This window comes from Halyomorpha halys, unplaced genomic scaffold, assembly GCF_000696795.3.
Source record: "Halyomorpha halys isolate HHAL.00 unplaced genomic scaffold, Hhal_1.1 Scaffold667.1, whole genome shotgun sequence".
Classification (NCBI taxonomy): Eukaryota; Metazoa; Arthropoda; class Insecta; order Hemiptera; family Pentatomidae; genus Halyomorpha; species Halyomorpha halys.
In genome coordinates this window covers 5,588-14,238 of record NW_027114120.1, presented here as the reverse complement: position 1 = coordinate 14,238, position 8,651 = coordinate 5,588, and the positions used below count along the sequence as shown (strand labels likewise).

Genomic DNA, 8,651 nt, shown 5'->3' with positions numbered 1-8,651 from the left:
TTTGGTTGAATTTGTTTTTAGCAGCCTGAAGATGGGGGAAATCTCCCGAAACGTTGCTGATGATATTTAATAAACTATTGTTTTTTAATAAGGAAGAAATTATGTCATTCACTAAATCCTTTTAATTCTATAAGACTCTTCCAGCATAAAGGATTATTAAATTTAGAAGATTACAACTTTGAAATAAAATGAATTAAACCAGGGACCAAATTTCCGTTTAACATTACCCCAAGCTATAAATGTTACTAAATGAATGTTAAATAATTTTAGTGAAAACCGTTTTAAGGAATTACGACGACAATAATAGGGTAGTAATCTATAAATAATAAAAAATCAGCAATAATAATTTATTTATAATTTTAAACACTTTCTTGAGACTGGTTAATTTTGTTAAAATAAATAATTTAATTTCTATCCATTTTAGTCTCAACACATTTTATTTTTCATTTAAGTCCGACGTTTCGGCCAATCCGGCTATCTTCATGGACGATCTTAATACAATTTTGGAACTAAATGATTTAAAAACTCAAACTTCATGCAGGCTATTCTGCCCAGGTCAAAACAATTTCTAATTAGTCAATTTTCACATTAAAAACTAAAATTAAAATTCATTTATCACAGTCACTATTAGTTAAAACTTTATCACAACTATAATAAAAATAATAATTTATTTATTTGTTTATCTGGCAACCCCCGTACAAATAGAAGCCTGTGAAATACATAAAATAAATAATCAATTATGGTTATTTTAAAATGATGAGTTAAAGATCATATCAATAACAAAAAATATACCAAAGTCTAAAGTTGTTAAAATAAAACAATAAAGGTAAATCGTCAATTCATATTTGATAATATGGATAATAATATTTAATGTTTAATAATAAGGCACTATACCTCCTGTAGTGGCGGTAGGGCTTCAAGCAAAATGTTTTGTGTTACATATACAAAATAAAAAAAAAGATCCAATACTGAGGGTACAAACAAAATTTTGGTTTAATATTGCTGAACCAATATTATATACTGCTAAAAAAAGTCAGTAATTCACAATGATTAGATAATTTAGAAAAGCTACAACTAATTTCAAAAAGACTCATATAAGGAAATAAAAGGAGAAAAACTAAAGAAATAAAAGTGCATAGTTTATTTTAAAAAAATAACGACAAATTAAAAATATCTCTGCTAAATATAAATTATCGAGTAAAATATAGCAAAAAAAAAATTAGAAAGGCAAAAACTGCAGTTATATTAAAGTTGAAAGGAATTATGAAGGAAAAAAAACAAGAAATTAGAGAAAGGAAGTAGGTATAATTATATTTTAAAACAAAAGTTTTCCAGATCCTAATTAATTAGTGCATTTTAGTCTTTCCTGGTTCGAGAAAAAAAGATTTCTAAAAAGTTTTTTATGGACTCAAGTAAAAGGATAAGATATTTGAATAAAAAAAGTTTTAAAAGCAGAATATAAGAAAAAATATGCTGCATTAAACATTGATTCGCATAGAGCAACAAATTATTGGCCATCAGCAAACGGTCTGACAGTTATAGAAAATAAGAAAATGTCAGGAACAGGGAAATATATACTAATCAGCAACACTTTTTCCCTAACTTGATTACCTTATTTAGTTAAGGGAAGAGATCTCTCATCCAGTACTTTTTTAGTCTCCTTGGTATGCATGACAGTTATAGCCATACTACTAAAATCTAATACATTAGTTTCCATTGGGAAAAAGGTTAAATAACACTAAAACATTTAGCGTTCTTCAATTTTAAGATTTTATGAAATCATAATTTAATTTTTTTTAAATTACATTAAATAACTAAATCCAATGAATATTAAAAATACTACTTTTACTAAAACAGCAATATCAAGATTATAAAACGTTAATAAATATATATAAAAAAAGAAAGTCTACAGTTAAATTCAAAATATATTTAATATGTTTTTAATACTTCTTATTTTTCGTATTGTGATATAATCTTCGGGAGATGAAGGGGGGGGAGTAGGAATAAATGCCGCTATAGAATAAATGCGAGTAAAAAAAAAGAGCTTCAGCTTGAGTATGAAGTTGTGGAGCATATTTGGTTAAATGAGCAACATCAGATAAGGTGTTTTTGAAATATCTACCTATAAATATCTATCTGGTCTAGCAACGAAAATACATTTAAGTATGCCTCAGTGAAAGTAGTAGGCGAAATATAAAATAATAAATTAATATTGGACCATCTAGTGATGAACCCCAAAAATACATAAAAAAATTAATTAAATTCGATTTGACGCTAGTAGGTTTTATTCTCATAACATGGATTTGACTAAAAGCATAAGGAAACTATGTTGTTTTCTATGTGAGAAACATAAAATGCTTAGGAAAGGAAAGGAAAATATTTTTCATGTCCTGAATGAATACAAAGCTACTATAGTTTCGATAATTAAGGAGCAAAAGGATGTTTGCTAAGTGCATGGCAAAATATAGCATTATCAACACCATTTTTTATGGCACCTTATTTTATTTTTTTGAAAATTTAACTGGTCACATAATTACCTACATTACGAGGTTAATGATTTATCGTTTGATAAAAAAAGATGAGTTCGTTATGTAAATGCGGATCAGAAAATAACTTTTTCGTGTGGGTTAGCCAAAGTATTTGGATAGAAATTAATATAATTTAATATTCCATAAAATATAAATATGATTTGATCGTAAACTAGCACATTTTTACATCAATCTATTGACCTTAACTGACAGATATTCTAAAAATAATCTAGTGTCAAGAAAAAAACATTTATGCATGAGTTAGCAAAAGTTTTAAAGGATTTTTGCTTGTACGGTCATATTTATTCTGATCCACAACTTCATTTCAACTTTAGTTCACATTGGACGAACTGGTTTCGAAATATAAGAGTTATAAGGAAAAGAAGTTTGTGCATATGGGGCCAATTTGAAAGTGAGCGGAAATTTTTGACTGAGGATTAATTTTCTTTTCTGGATATGTGATCTTTCCACATTCAGTTAAAAATACTTTCAGAAGAATCTTTGAATAAATGAAACAATTTTTTTTTTTAATTTCAAACGAATGGATTCAGATAGACTATATACCAGACTGTATATATAAAAGTTATTTAAATGTTAACAGGTAGTTGAGTGAGCACGTACGTAAAGAAAAATAAAGTTTGTTATTGTTTTGCATATATTTAACTCTTCCTTTATTATTGTTCTTACTCCTCGGTCTGTACATGTTCTGGCATCCGTCACTTTAGAATTTCCTGTTTTGACGATGTAAAACTCGCGAGTGTACAATGTGATCACTCTTCGTTAAACTGAACACTCCGCTCAACAACCGAGGTCAAATAAACAAATTTTGTGTAGAGTTATCTGAACGATTCACACTCCCTGGCGGTCACAGCCAACAAGCGTGAAAGTTCATTCATCATTTGAATGATCGATGTGAACAGGGAACTCGACTCATGGAATCAGTCATGAGTATATTCCTTTTAAGCAGGCTGCTTCTTCAATACACATATATAATCAAAATTATATTTCAAGGGACATTTAGATAACATGAATTGTTTTAATGGGAAATTATTTGTATCGATGAACGGTTTTAGAGATTTTCAAAAAGGCCTTGTGAAAAGATGGTGATCGATTATTTTAGGAGGACAGGATGGAAAGGGCTATTTAGTTTTTTTTTTATATCTTTTTATCTTTTAAAACTGATGAAAATAAAAAAATACTGTTGATTCCTTCGCAATGTTCATTTTTCGGAACGTATTTTAAATGATCTGTAGTCGACGGGCAATCCTTGGAAATCTCAGTAAACAGTAAAAATTTCTTTTTTACCCAATTTTATAATATTTTTCTCTCCGTTCCGAACGTTCTTTTAGTTAAAAAAAAACAATCTTAAAATATATCAACCTACTTAAAAGTGATAAATCCATTTAATTTAGCTCTTCAGATTTTGAAAAAAAGGAATGTTGAGAATAACACTAATCTTTTGAATTGTTTCTTTATATTTATCTGGTATATTTCTGAACTAATCATCTAACCTTGAAGGATCGGCTGTATGGAATAGATAATAGCGTGAAAACACTATTAAATCGTTTTGAAACGGATGTTTACATTGGTGTTAACAATTTATTTTATAAATGAAACGATTTTTATAGGTAAAACGTTTAAACTTATGAAATTTTTGCAGGTATCTAAATTCTTCATTACACTTTTATTTAATCAAGATACCCAAGATATCATATCATAATCAACGCAATCCGCTCTCCTTAAAATAACTCTTGACCTCCAAAACTCCATTGAAAACCAAAAACCTGACTATCCTCATCCTTCTAGACTTTCCCAAAGCGTTTGACACTGTTGACCATAACATCCTCTTTACTAATTGCGTAATCTTCCTTTATCCAACAGTGCCCTGTGCTGGTTCAAATCCTTTCTCTGAAATCGGTCCCAGTAACTTGTCGTCCCTGGTCAACCTCCATCTAAGACCCTCCCCCTTTTCTGTGGTGTTCCTCAAGGCTTCTCTCTATCTCCTACTCTGTTTGATATTTACATTAATGACCTTCCCATCCAGATCCATCACTCCCAATACCACACCTATGCAGATAATTTGCAAATATACCTGTCCTTCCCGCCTTCTGACCTATTACCGACCACAGAGAAACTTCAAGAAGATTTGGAAAGGATCTGTGAATGGGTGAGAGCTAACAAGTTGAAGCTAAATGCGGAGAAGACGAAGGCAAAATTAATAGGCTCCAATCACTTCCTTAAAACTGTTCCTAATATTCTAATTCTGTTCCTTCAAGATAGTCCCATCAAATTTTACCCCAGATTCAAAAACCTAGGAATAACCTTTGATCAAACGCTTTTCTGGAAAAACCATGTATCCAATATCTCCCGCCGTACCTTTTCCACTTTAAAACGTCTAAATTACCTCCGCCACCTATTTCCATTTGAAACTCGTAGGCCCCTAGTCACTTCTCTAATATTTCCCCACTTTGACTATTGCTGTACGGTATATGGGACGTCTCTGTGGATCTCGCAGCGAAATTAAAACGTTTGATAAATTGCGGTGTACGATTCATCTTCGGGATCCCAAGGGACGCTTCTGTTACCCGTTTTTATGCAGAGTTGGAGTGGAGAGCTTCATCATTCCTACCGTCGTAAGTATTTCCTGGCATCCTTCATCTTCCAAGTCATCCAATCTCTCCCTCCATCATACATCTCTGAGCTGCTTCAATTCAAATCCTGTATACGATCCCGCAACACCCGTTCCTGATCTTCAGATTTATACACAAGGGCCCACCGAACCGCTGTTTTCGATAGATCGTTCATGATCCGAGCCTCGTCCTTATGAAACTCCATCCCTTCCAACATCCGTCGTTCCCAATCTTTAAATCCCGCGTATTCAATCATTTCTTATCCATTCAGACCCCATAAAATTCTAAATCAATATAATCGTAAATATTTATATAAACTATTATATCATTCTTATTTATTTTTACACCGTTTTCTTTTCTCTTTTTTATTTATTCATTTTTCTTATTGTTCAACTGATAAAAGTGAGAAAGTAATTTATAATAATTTTTTATAGTGACTGTTTATATTTCTTTGTATTTTTGTTTAAGTATCTCTGAAGCTCCTCAGTCCTCATCTGTCGATTTTTCTGTATTATTCTAAAGGGACTCGTCCCAGAATAAATAAAGTATTATTATTATTATTATTATTAAAATATATTTCCTCAAGAGCCTGACCATCAAATCCTTCAGTATGCTAATACAATTGGTGTTCTCAAAGATACGATACGATGGAATACAATTAAAGAAATGGTCGGTTTTTGAAAATGATCCGGTCAGGATATAAGCTATTGCCAATAATATTTTTAAAAAATGGAAATATTAAATTCGATAAAAATAAAACGATAAAAAGATTTACTTTTTTTAAATTTTAAACTCTAGTTTAAAGGCAGCTTTTAGTACGCCACATTGTTGTTGCAGATTATTAGTCTGGCTAGTCTTGATGATCGAAAATCAACATTTGTATTCATAAAAAAATTAACAATGTTGGTTATGAAACTAAGATAGGCCCTATTTGTATATTTCTTAGTTATTTATTTTTAAGTTATTTCCAAAAATCAAATACTGTATAAATAGATAAATAAAAAAGCAATCCTTCATTTTCATATGAATAAATTATTAATTTCAAATTAGGCTCTTAAAAATACTATTCAAGTCAGAATATGATAGCAATTAAAAGAGAAAACTGTAAGAGATTTATATAAACTTTTAAGTGAATAAGGTTATTTAACAGCTTGGAGTGGAATATGACATGAAGATGGACTAAATTTTTCTTTTGAACTAGAAATTTCTGAGAAGAGCTCCAGTCTTGAGTTGTATACGCTGCAGTAAAGAATTTAATGAAACTGAAAGAATTTCAATCAAAAGAACTGAAATTTCTTGAAAAATGAGCCGACTCCACCCCATTTGCTGGGCATTGTCCAGTGAATCCAACCATACCTGGTACCTACCGGGTCAGGTACTAAACCTTCAGCAAAAAATCACAATTACTGCATCTACCTGCTATAAACATACCGACGGTGGTTGGCAAAAAGTACTACTAAACCCACTGGCTGGATTAGTTCTCCTCCCAGATACAAATGACAAGAATCAAACTACAAAATTTAGAAAGACAGCATAAAAATCTTCTTTCTGACCTAAGCTGTCTGGTGTTTGCAATGAACCTATTCTTAATTCTTAACGTATTTATGAGTTAAAATTGAACTGTGACCAATTCGTTGTATTATTTGTTTTGTTAGAACTATATACATTAATTATTCAATTATTATAATCTTTAGGAAGAATATAGCATATTTTTATTTTTACGATACTTATTTATCGATATTTATTATATATTTATATATGTATAAATAATAAGTATGTGTGTACATTTATATTTATTTATTTTTGTAGATGAGGAGTCTGTAAAGAAATTATAAAGAAACGATCTACAACATTATTGTTTGCATAGTCATTGTTTTGATTTTTCTAACACGCAACCATTCTTTCTTACAGGTAGTCAGTCCGTTATTTCTGATTTGTATTTATTGCTGTTAATTAAGTATTATGTGTTAATGAGGTTGAAATAACATGAATTTAAATTTTATACATGTTTTGGTGCTAGCCCTTTTCTTGTATTGATATATTTTCTTCTTTTGAGATACTGTTTTGAAGTTCCGAAATAGGATTTTCTGTAGTTTACATCACAGAGAATTTCATACACTATATTAAATTGTAGTTATATTTTGTCTTTTTGTTTCCTATTGCAGTAAAGATTGGTTAAAGTGTTTTTGTATTTTATAGTGTTGTGTTTTTGTTTTTTTATAAATCTTCCAAGTAGCTATCTGGTGAAATCAGAGTAATAGGAGATCCTATAGGATATCCAAATTTTCTTAGTCCTTTTCATTAAAATTAAAATATCCTCTATATGTGCATAAGGTTAATACTTTGATAATTTAGATTTTGGAGATAATTTAATGTGTTTCCAATTTGTTCCATTTGTTTTCCAATGATAGTTTTAATTTTTAGGATGTTTATATTAGTTAACAACGATGATGCGTCCAATGAAACGAGCATATTATCTTGCGGAATTTGAATGGTGGTGATATTTTTTTGGAATACAAAGAAGTCAATAAGGTGTTTTTTTTTTTGTTTTTTTTTTTATAAAGATGTGCATTACTTTTTTTTCACGGAACGGGCTTGCAAGATCACGCAAATATCACTAGTTTCCACTTCTCACTTTTTTTTTGTTTCCTCCCAGTATTTTCTCATCATTTCTGCGTCCCTTTGCTTCCTCCCTTCCGACCACGCAGTATCCTTCTGTTTTCCTTTATTTGTCGCAAGAACATTTATTTATTTCAATTCTTTCCGTACTGTTCTATAACCAGCCAGTCCTTGTCTGTTATTTTCAATTTCTTTGTTTCCTCCCTCATTTGTTTCGCATATCCTCCTACGCTCTTATATTCAGAATTCTGTCAAAGAGTTTCCTGTTGAGTCTCCTTTGGTCCGTTCTCATCATGTGCCCGTAGAATCCCAGTCCTCTGAAAATTATTTCGGTTTCCAGGTTATTTATTTCCCTGTCGATTTCCTAGTTGGGTCTTAATCTTGAGAGGACTTCAAGCGTTTCATTTCGTACTCCTCTCTCTCCTATTATTTTTCACTTCAGTAAAAGATAATTGGTGCCGAAACCCGGGAACTTTAGATACCGGAGTAATTTTCAGTCTAAAAGGATTTTTTTTTTTCATAGTTCTCTTTGACTTATGACCAGTGAAAAGTGAAATAGTGAAAAGAGCAGTTTTGAACCTGGAGAATATGAACCAAAATAACCAACCTCAAGCTGCAGTCAACCAAACTTTAGCAGCAGGTACCCCACCTCCGGTGAGGATTCAGCCACTACCAGAAGCCTCTTTAGCCCGATTTCATGCCACGACGCTTGAATGGATTAATGTCCGCCCAGGACCTGAGTGTCGGCAGTGTCGGACCTAGAAAAATTCACCGGAGAGACCAGAGAATTAAATCATTTTTTAAAAGGGGGCGATCGTCTAATGGGGCGAATAGAAGCTAAGAAATCGGAGGACCTACTGGATAACGAGAATGC

The 8,651-nt window shown here is 31.2% G+C and overlaps 1 protein-coding gene across 1 annotated transcript in view; it reads right to left on the bottom strand.

Annotated features, from left to right (window-relative positions):
* The window catches only part of Sb (Stubble), a gene marked incomplete at its 5' end in the record, with an annotated part of 74,303 nt that overhangs the window by 60,920 nt on the left and 4,732 nt on the right, over positions 1-8,651 (bottom strand).